This window comes from Copadichromis virginalis, linkage group LG23 (assembly GCF_057382275.1).
Source record: "Copadichromis virginalis isolate Kocher_CV1m ecotype Utaka linkage group LG23, C_Virginalis_male_GT1.1, whole genome shotgun sequence".
Lineage (NCBI taxonomy): Eukaryota > Metazoa > Chordata > Actinopteri > Cichliformes > Cichlidae > Copadichromis > Copadichromis virginalis.
This window is the reverse complement of record NC_140639.1, coordinates 25,308,163-25,317,247: the sequence shown is the minus strand read 5'-3', so window position 1 is coordinate 25,317,247 and position 9,085 is coordinate 25,308,163. Positions and strand designations below refer to the sequence as shown.

The window sequence follows — 9,085 nt, the reverse complement described above, 5'->3', positions numbered from 1 at the left end:
ACACTTTTATAGCTACTACAGGAGGTGGAGGAAAAGGGAGGAGGAGAGGTGGAGCCACCCAACAGCTGAGACTTTGTTCTTTTTTTAAGGGCAAGAGAAGTCTTCCTCTGTGTCCTTGTCATAATAAAAGTCCACAGGAAGTACTCAGATGATGTAATCTTCTGATAGTGATCGCTGTTTTTAGTTCCACAGGTGTGAAGTACATGTATTTAAAAACTCTCATTATAGGTTTGTTCCACTATGTCAAAATAAATTTGTGTTACCTAACTTTCTGTAATATAGATCTCCTGTTCCAGTACTGGATCCTCATATTAAACATCAAACATTAACTGAAGTTTTAAAAATGTGCAAGTAATACATATGACTCAACAGCTCTAAATGCTCAGTTTCAGGCAGTTGTTTTTCTAGCCTTGGCTCTGTATGATGTCATAAAGAGCAGATTTCTTCCTAATATGGTCGTCTCTTAAATTTCGTTGTCATGTTGTAATTTTTTTTAGAAGTGCGCTGTTGTTAAACTCCCCCCCCCCCGGGGCCAACACCGTTACATAATAATCTGCTCTTCATCACATGCCTGGTTAAATAAAGGTTATGCTGACTCACTGCACCATCTTGTGACAAAGTTGTAAAAAGTCTATTCAGATCCTTGTTAAGTAAATAAAAGATTTCTGACCCTCATCAACCCTGTTATTAGGAGCACACTCCTCTGAGAGTGCTCTTTAATGGGTCTATAATGATCTGAATGACTTTGATGCAGGGCATTGTTCTGTGCTCACTATGCTAGTCCTGAGTACTGCCTTTGATCACAAAATTTTACTTAATAATCTTAAAATAATACTTTGGCTGGTGTCTCTGACTCTGTGTTAGACTGTTGGCAAATTATCCTGTAACCCTGCTTCTCCAACCTGTGGCGTTCCTCAAGGCTCAATCCTGGGCCTGTTATTTTTTTCCTGCATTCTTCTTTCAGCTGCCATCATCGGACATCATTCTGACATTTCTTATCATTTCTATGCTTATGACATTCAGCTGTATATGTCTTAAACCCCACCGGCTTATCCCAGATTAGTGACCCTAACAATGACCTTTCCAGTAACACTAAGGCCCCTGCACTTCCTCCTGAAATACATTAAAGAATCAGTTAAACACTTGCTTACTAGATAACTCGTCTAGATAACTTGCAATGCCACGTTTACCAGCTTAGACAAATCATCTTTTTCACAGCTGGTTATATGCTTCTTTTGTTTTAATTAATTAATGAATTAGTTATGTTTTTTTAACAGCTAATTAATGTGTTTAAATTTAACGTTACACTTAATTATGATTATTACTAGACTTTATTTTATTGCACAACACTCTAAATAAAAAAAACTTCACTTACTTAACAACTTGTGGTTAAACTAAATAAATAAATAAACTGGGATTACACAGAAGTACAGCCCAGTCCTACTTAAATTTAATCTGATATCTCCTAAACAGAATACAAAGATGTTTAGGACATTCTGTTGAGATTCACTATATAGCGCAGTATTTAACAAAAAAGTGCCCTTAAGGAAGAGGCTCTGAAACAACATACTTTAGAGGTTGGAACTGAAAGGCTGCACGAGGTGCAAGAGAAAAAGGTTACTTTGAAATGAGCAGAATAGGTCTGTGTTAAGACAGTCAGCTTAATAAATTAAATATGATTAATATTTAATGCAAATGAAATGACCTGTAAGTATATAAAGCAATTCAAATAAACAAAAGGCACCTTTCAATTGTTCTTACAATTTACTTACATTATCAGAATTATAGTGACTCGTTTCTGTATATCTGAAAACATGCTGACTTTAAATTTTGTGTGTTATTTCTTATATCTCAAAAACAACAAATGACCTATTTTTGTTTCAGTCATGTTTAACTTTAGGTTTTGTCACATAACTTAGCAAATGTGTTATTTTACCTTTTCTGTTGGGGTTAAATATGATTTCAGTATAAGCCTCACAGAAACTTGAGCTTCTTTCCTCATGAAATATTATCACACAGAAGAGCTTCACCATCAGTCCTCCTGCTATAATGAATAGATGTTGTAACACTAAGGCTGAACCTCTGTGGTTAAACTGTTTATAGAGTTACTGACAGTGACATACTGCATAGATGCCTTTTCAATAACAGATCGACAGTGCTCTCTTCAGGTCAAATGACGCAACTGCATGTCTGCAGCTTAAGGTACAGTTGTGTTCAAAATAATGACAGTCCAACAGGAGTAACCAGATCAATCAGTATTTTGGTACAAATCATATTATTACAAAGCAAATTGGAATTGTAAAGCGCTTTGGGTGCCTTGAAAATTATCAGTCGGTGTAGTAGAGTCAGAGAAACCAACCAACCCAACACTCATGATATGAATGCACCCGAGTCTGCGTAACTGAATTAAGTGAAATGGGCGTGTTCAATATGATAGTAGTAGAGCAGGGCGATATGGCCAAAAATATTTATCACGATATATATTTGAAAATTTGCGATAACGATATAACTGACGATATAATTGATGCGAGACAAAATACAACTCCACAACATTACTAGCGCAAAAAGACAACCTTCCATTTATTTTCACTTAAACAAGAAGCTGGTTTTTATGTACATTAAAGCTTTATAAAAATTTAACAGTGCAAATGCAAATTCCTTGCTGAAAGTTTAACCAAAAGGCATTTCCAGTAGAAATGGGCTGACATATCCTGAGCATAACCATGTATAATATCCACTGAAGTTAAAAAGAGGTGCTTTGTAACATTAAACTGCAGTGTGCAGTATGCATTTTTCGGACAATAAGGTGCACGGGATTATAAGGCACATTAAGCGAAACAAAGCAGTCAGATAAATCAAACTTTATTAAACTCATTCTTCTTGCTTCCTCCAAATCTGTACCAGTGATTCATTAATGTTGAATTCTCTGGCAGCTGCTCTATTCCCATGTTGTTGCAGTATATTAATGACTAACCTCGTATTGTGGATGGATTATCTCAGTTGTTCGTTCTCCTGACTGAAGTTCGGTCCGTTTACAGCATCCTGCCATGCGATTGCATTTGTCTCTAACCATGAGGAACCTTCACGTTAACTTTTATCGAGTGGAAAAGTGTTAGTGTTCGTCCTCCAGCTTCACTGTTTATGTTATGCTAACATAGCTGTGTCGCTAGCGATCACGTAGCACATCATTATATAGCAGCTAGCCCAACTTCAGTAACCCTACAAACGTCACTGCTGTTTAGTTTCCTGTCTTCATTTATGTTGGAAGTGATAGCAGAGCTGTACGTTTGATTTTTTTCAGAAATCTATATATCATGCTTAGGCAACTAGCGAAATTAGCGAGCTAACTTCCGCTAGCTTCCTGCTAACTTCTAACTCCGTTAAATGTAATAAATTTTGTTTTCATGGATGCCTGGAAGTTAAACTTCATAGTTACACCTGGTAAAGCAGCAATGCTGATCGTTTTATTAAAGATGAAAGAATTTAGACAGTTTTTAACTCTCAGTGATGCTGCAGTGTTCATTTGACCTGAAGTATACGGAGTTTAGGACCCAGATTACTCCCAGATTTAAGAGCATCTTAGTCCGACAAATACGACAATAACGACGGCCGCTTGCATGTTCTGCAAAAAAATGTGCTTTCTTGTGTATCTGACAGACAAACACCAAACCAGTTCCACATCACTGAAGTTGCACCATTTTTACAAACCAATTCTGGTTCATCTGTTTCACTCAACAATCGGCCGTGTGCGTATGAAAACAAAGGCACTGCGCATGCGCGTTTTACTCATATTCTATCGCGATATTTCATTTTCCTATCGTTGCCTAACATTATACCGGTATTACCGTGAACGGTATAATATGGCCCAGCCCTAGATAGTAGTATAGTATGATGTTATGTAAAAAAAACAAGGATACAATTTGCCAAAGAACATATCAACTGGCCTAAAGAGAAATGGAGAAACATTTTGTGGAGTGATGAAAGTAAGATTGTTCTTTTTGGGTCCAAGGGCCGCAGACAGTTTGTCAGGTGACCCCCAAACACTGAATTCAAGCCACAGTACACTCTGAAGACCATGAAGCATGGTGGTGTAAGCATCATGATATGGGGCTGTTTCTCTTACTATGGTGTCGGGCCTATTTATCGCATAGCAGGGATCATGGATCAATTTGCTTATATCAAAAGGTCATGCTGCCTTATGCTGAAGAGGAAATGCCCTTGAAATGGGTGTTTCAACAAGACTATGGCCGCAAACACACCAGTAAGCGAGCGGCATCTTGGCTCCAGACCAACAAAATTCAGGTTATGGAGTGGCCAGCCCAATCCCCGGACCTTAATCCAGTAGAAAACTTGTGGGGTGACATCAGAAATGCTATTTCTGAAGCAAAACCAAGAAATGCAGAGGAATTGTGGAAGGTTGTCAAATCATCCTGGGCTGGCATAACTGTTTACAGGTGCCAGAAGTTGGTCGACTCCATGCAGCACGGATGTGAAGCAGTTCTCAAAAACAGTGGTTAAACAACTAAATATTAGCTTAGTGATTCACAGGAATGCTAAATCTGAATGGTTTTTTTCAGTTTATTGAGTAAATATTTGAGTTTGTAATGAAAAATGCAGACACTGCTATTTTTTTGAACAGCCCAGTATCATGTTTTGCTTCATTTTCTGTAAAGTAATTGAAATATTGATACTTTGTTCTTCATGTTTTGATGTAAAATATAATGTGCAGTGTTCCCAATGAATGGAAATAAAAATATTATACGGATTTTGAGCTTTACTCACGTTTTAAAACACACTGTTATTATTTTGAACACAACTGTACACTACACTCACTGGCCACCTTTGTTAGGTACATCAGCTACTACTTAATGCAAATATCTAATCGGCCAATGACATGTCAGCAACAGTGTATTTTAGGTAGACATGATTGAGACAACCTGCTGAAGTTCAAACTGAGCATCAGAATATGAGAGAAAGGTGATTTAAGTGAGTTTGAACGTGGCATGGTTGTTGAGTATGAGTATTTCAGAAACTGCTGATCTACTGGGATTTTCCCACATAACCAGTAGTGTTTATAGAGAATGGTCTCAGGTCAGAGGAGGATGCTCAGGCTGCTTTAAGCTGCCAGGAAGCCAACAGTAACACCAAAAAACAAAAAACCACTTGTTACGACTGAGGTATGCAGAAGAGCATCTTGGCGGCAGCAGAAGAGCACACCGGATGCTGCCCCTATCAGCCAAGGTCAAAGAATGAGGCTACAATTTGCAGGGGCTCACCAAAATTGGACATGCTAGCATGTTAATATCAACCAGAATCTGAGGAATGTTTCCAGCACCTTGTTCAATCTATGTCATAACAAATTAAAGCAGTTCTGAAGGCAGAAGGAAGTCCAATCCAGTACTAGCAAGATGTATCTAATAAAGTGGCAGATGAAAAGGCAATGAGTCTTTTTAAAAATAACCAAACATCCATTTTAAAGCATTAACATCTCTTTCACAGAGCTCCCGTCACAACAATCAGAAAATTTTAGAATGAATGAAAATGGCAACAAAATATTTAAATGAAGTTGTTTTTTAATCAATTTTCAGATTTATAATCAGCAACAAAGAAAAAAGCCCACCGCTCACTTTGAACAACAGAAAACCCCACAAACAATAATCACCAACATCTGGCTCCCTATCAAACAACTCCTCAGAAGTGGGCTTCACTCTGAACCTTCAACACATTTTCCCCCCAAATACCTCGCACACTTTTTCTGTACCGTCTGTACCTTTGCTGCTCTTTGAGCTAACAGCATGCTCATTTTCTTCCCAGTCTTGGCTCTCATCTATGGCAGAGCTGTCTTTGGCTCTGGTTCACTGTTAGGGATGTTCAGCCCACAGAGACCTGGTTTAGTTCTTGCCCTCAGTAACCTACCAGGTTTTCCAGGACCTTGTGTGAATCAGGATCCAAACTGGAATAAATCAACATATGAAAATAACAAAAATGGAAGAGAAACATGTTGCCCGGTGATCTAAAGAAACTCAACTTTTAGTGTCAGTATGGACATGTGCTGAAGGCTTCACTGGGAACGTAAATGTGTGAAGAATGCGCAGTCAGAACCAAACAGCCCTTTGATTACTCCCCCCGTAGATAAGTAAGGAGTCACCATAAAGTTATTAGCCTCCTGCTTGTCCCTCATGCCAGGTGCAGGTTTTCTCCTCGTCCTCTTTAATCCGTGACCTCTGAGTCCTTCTGGTCCACACTGGAGTTCTGCTCCTGGTTGGAAACCTCCAACTTCTTCTTAAAAGCTTGATTGTGTGGGTCATCTGGAGGGAGACACACACACAGACACAAAAAGTGACGAGAGTGATGAGAGGACAACACAAAACAAATATATTATAGTAACAGCAGAGGTCTGATGGCACAGATGGTAATCATTCGTTTGGGGCATTCTGTTCATAACTTTCACAGAGAGTTTTCAGATGTAACCGAGGGAGGTGGAGGGTTTGTAGGGTTTGGTGGAGTCGTCATTCTGGCCTCACTGAACATTGGCCTGCAGGTTGCACTGGAGCTGTTTCCAGTATTAGCACCTCCGAGTCTGAGGAAGACGCTTGACTTGCTGCCTCGGGGAGGAGTTCAAGCATCTCAGGAAGGAGCGGTACTCATCCACATTGAAAGGAGACAGTCGGGTCGGTTCAAGCATCTGATTAGGAGGAGATTCCAGCTTAATTCTCAAACAAACTGAAGATATTCTATTCCCTAGAAGAGTTGGAGGAGGTGGCTTGGAAGAGTTAGAGCTGTGCTCTTCAGCTGAGACTGTGGCACTGTGTCCTGGGCTAGCATAAGCGACAAAAAAAATGGAGCTGTTTCTGATTAAAAACCTACCAAAAACAACCAAACACAAGAACCTTTAAAAGGCACAAAACCTTCAGAGGAAACAAACATTTTACCTAAAATTACCTTTTTAAATTTTCCATGTGTAGCAGCATAGTTTATAGAAAGTAACTCTCTGGACGGTGTGCAAGCGATCAGTCTGCAATCAACACCAGTAAAAGAATTGTTTTACTTTTAAGTTCTGTCGTGTCATGATTGGTCAGTACAGAAACCAATACAAACGCACCCAATCCAAGTATCGATAGCAACGCTGGTATTGGTATCAGGCCGGTACTAGTGCAACAGAATTGACGCTTTGGGTTGTTTGTCTTCCGTAAGTTCCCTACATTGTTCACGCGAGTTTCTGCGGCCTATAGGTAATGTTATATTTTTATATTTGAACCATTTTTGCGGTAAAATAAGCATTTTCTAGCCTAAAAAAACATAACAATATAAATATCGTCTTACCGCTGAACACCACATTGATGATCCAGCCTATAGAGCAAGGTGTTTTTTTCCATGCATTTAAGGCGTCTTATATACGAAACACCCTGCTGAATGCATACAGATGTGTCTCAAAAGTGTCTTTAAAAGTGTCAGGAGGGTTTTTATGGCTTTAAATTGATGAAAATAATAAAATAAACACATGGTTTCTGATTCGCAGATTTTCCACGTCCTGGACCATAAACCCTGTGTTAATCCAGGGGATGCTGTATTTGGTGGGGTTGTATTTTCACACACAATACTGTAATACGCTACTGTAGTGGTCCCACCCACTACTGCATAGCCCGGCAGGATTGGACTCTTTAGCGTGCCACTTCTGGGTCCCCGGGCCATATGTTTGACACCCCTGCACTCTACCCTTTCCTCTGTTTTTTAATAATGGGGTCTGGGTGCAGCAGACTGTCTCTGCCTGCAGCTTTATAGCTTTTTGTTGGTGGCCTCCTCAGCAGACTCTGCTGATCTCCGCCCTGTCCTGTTCCTCACCAACACCCTCGGTGTCACCGTCCTCGCCCCTTCTTGTCAACACCGCGCAGTCACACCGAGTGTGGTTAAATCAGGATCTTACACACCTATTCTGTATAACTTTACTTCGGGTTTCCAGATGACATCCAGCATTTTCCGTTGCTGCTCGATCTGCGCCTCGTACCGGACGGTGGTTTCCTCCAGCGCCGAGCACAGGTCATCGCCCACAGCCGACATCCGCTGCCTGAGGCGCTCTCTGAAAGACCCAACCGAGGACATCTTCACTCCCACCGACGGCTGGGTTTAGTGCGAGCACACAACAAAGAGGTCCTCCAGCCGAAAAACACCGAGATAATGCCGGTAGCGCCTTCTTCGTCTTCAGCTGGGCAGCGGTGGCGCAATGCTGCCCTCTGCCGTTCACTTGTGAAATCCACATGGAAAAACATGCAGGACACTAACGCTTTTTCCTGTCTGTTAAATTTGATCTGTTTTGTGCTGATGTCACTGATACTGAGAGAGTGGTAGAGAGAAATCGTAACACATTTGGATTTTGTGACACTTGGAGAAGACATAAAGTTGATTTGGTTGCATTTTGAACCCTTAGATTTCTTCTCCTGTTCTTCTGAAGCAAACTTGGAAGAAAATAAAAGGTGGAATTAAAAAATGCCAAATACTACTTCAAGGGCTCGTAGGATATTAGTAGTGTGGGGAACATTTTATGCTTCCTTTTAATATGTCCACTGTGTGAGCCTTCATGTTACTCACCAAGGAGATCTGGGCTGTCAAACACAATATTTATGCACTTACCTGTCCTTTGCGCACAGAGATCTCTCTATATTTTGTGAATCTTTTAATGATATTATGCACTGTAAATGATGAGATATTCAAAATCTCTCCCAGTTTTATGTTGATGATTACTCTGAAACCGTTCCACAATTTGCAGGTGCAGTTTTTTGCTGATTGGTGAACCTCTGCCCATCATTACCTCTGAGAAACTCTGCCTCTCTATGATTTTAGAGGACGCTTTTTATACACCAAGTCACATTAATGAACATTAATTAACTAATGTTTAGGTTAATTAATTAACCTAAGTAGTTCCCAAAAGTTCCTCCAGCTGTTTCTTTATAACACCACACACTTTAAATTCATTATTAGCTCAGATTTTTCTTAAATTTTCTAAGTTTTAACATTTTGTATGTTTTCTGTGTTTTAAATTAGAAAAAAGCTTCATGAGATTGGGAAATCGGTGCATTCTTGTTATTTT

At 39.8% G+C, this 9,085-nt stretch overlaps 1 long non-coding RNA gene across 1 annotated transcript; it reads right to left on the bottom strand.

Moving 5' to 3' along the window:
- Window positions 1–5,555: 5,555 nt before the first annotated feature.
- On the bottom strand, window positions 5,556–8,233 carry LOC146681004 (uncharacterized). The gene is made up of 2 exons (XR_014918160.1): window positions 7,929–8,233; window positions 5,556–6,308 (listed from the first exon to the last, which is right to left on the bottom strand). It is a non-coding gene; the product is annotated as an uncharacterized LOC146681004 (long non-coding RNA).
- Window positions 8,234–9,085: the final 852 nt, after the last annotated feature.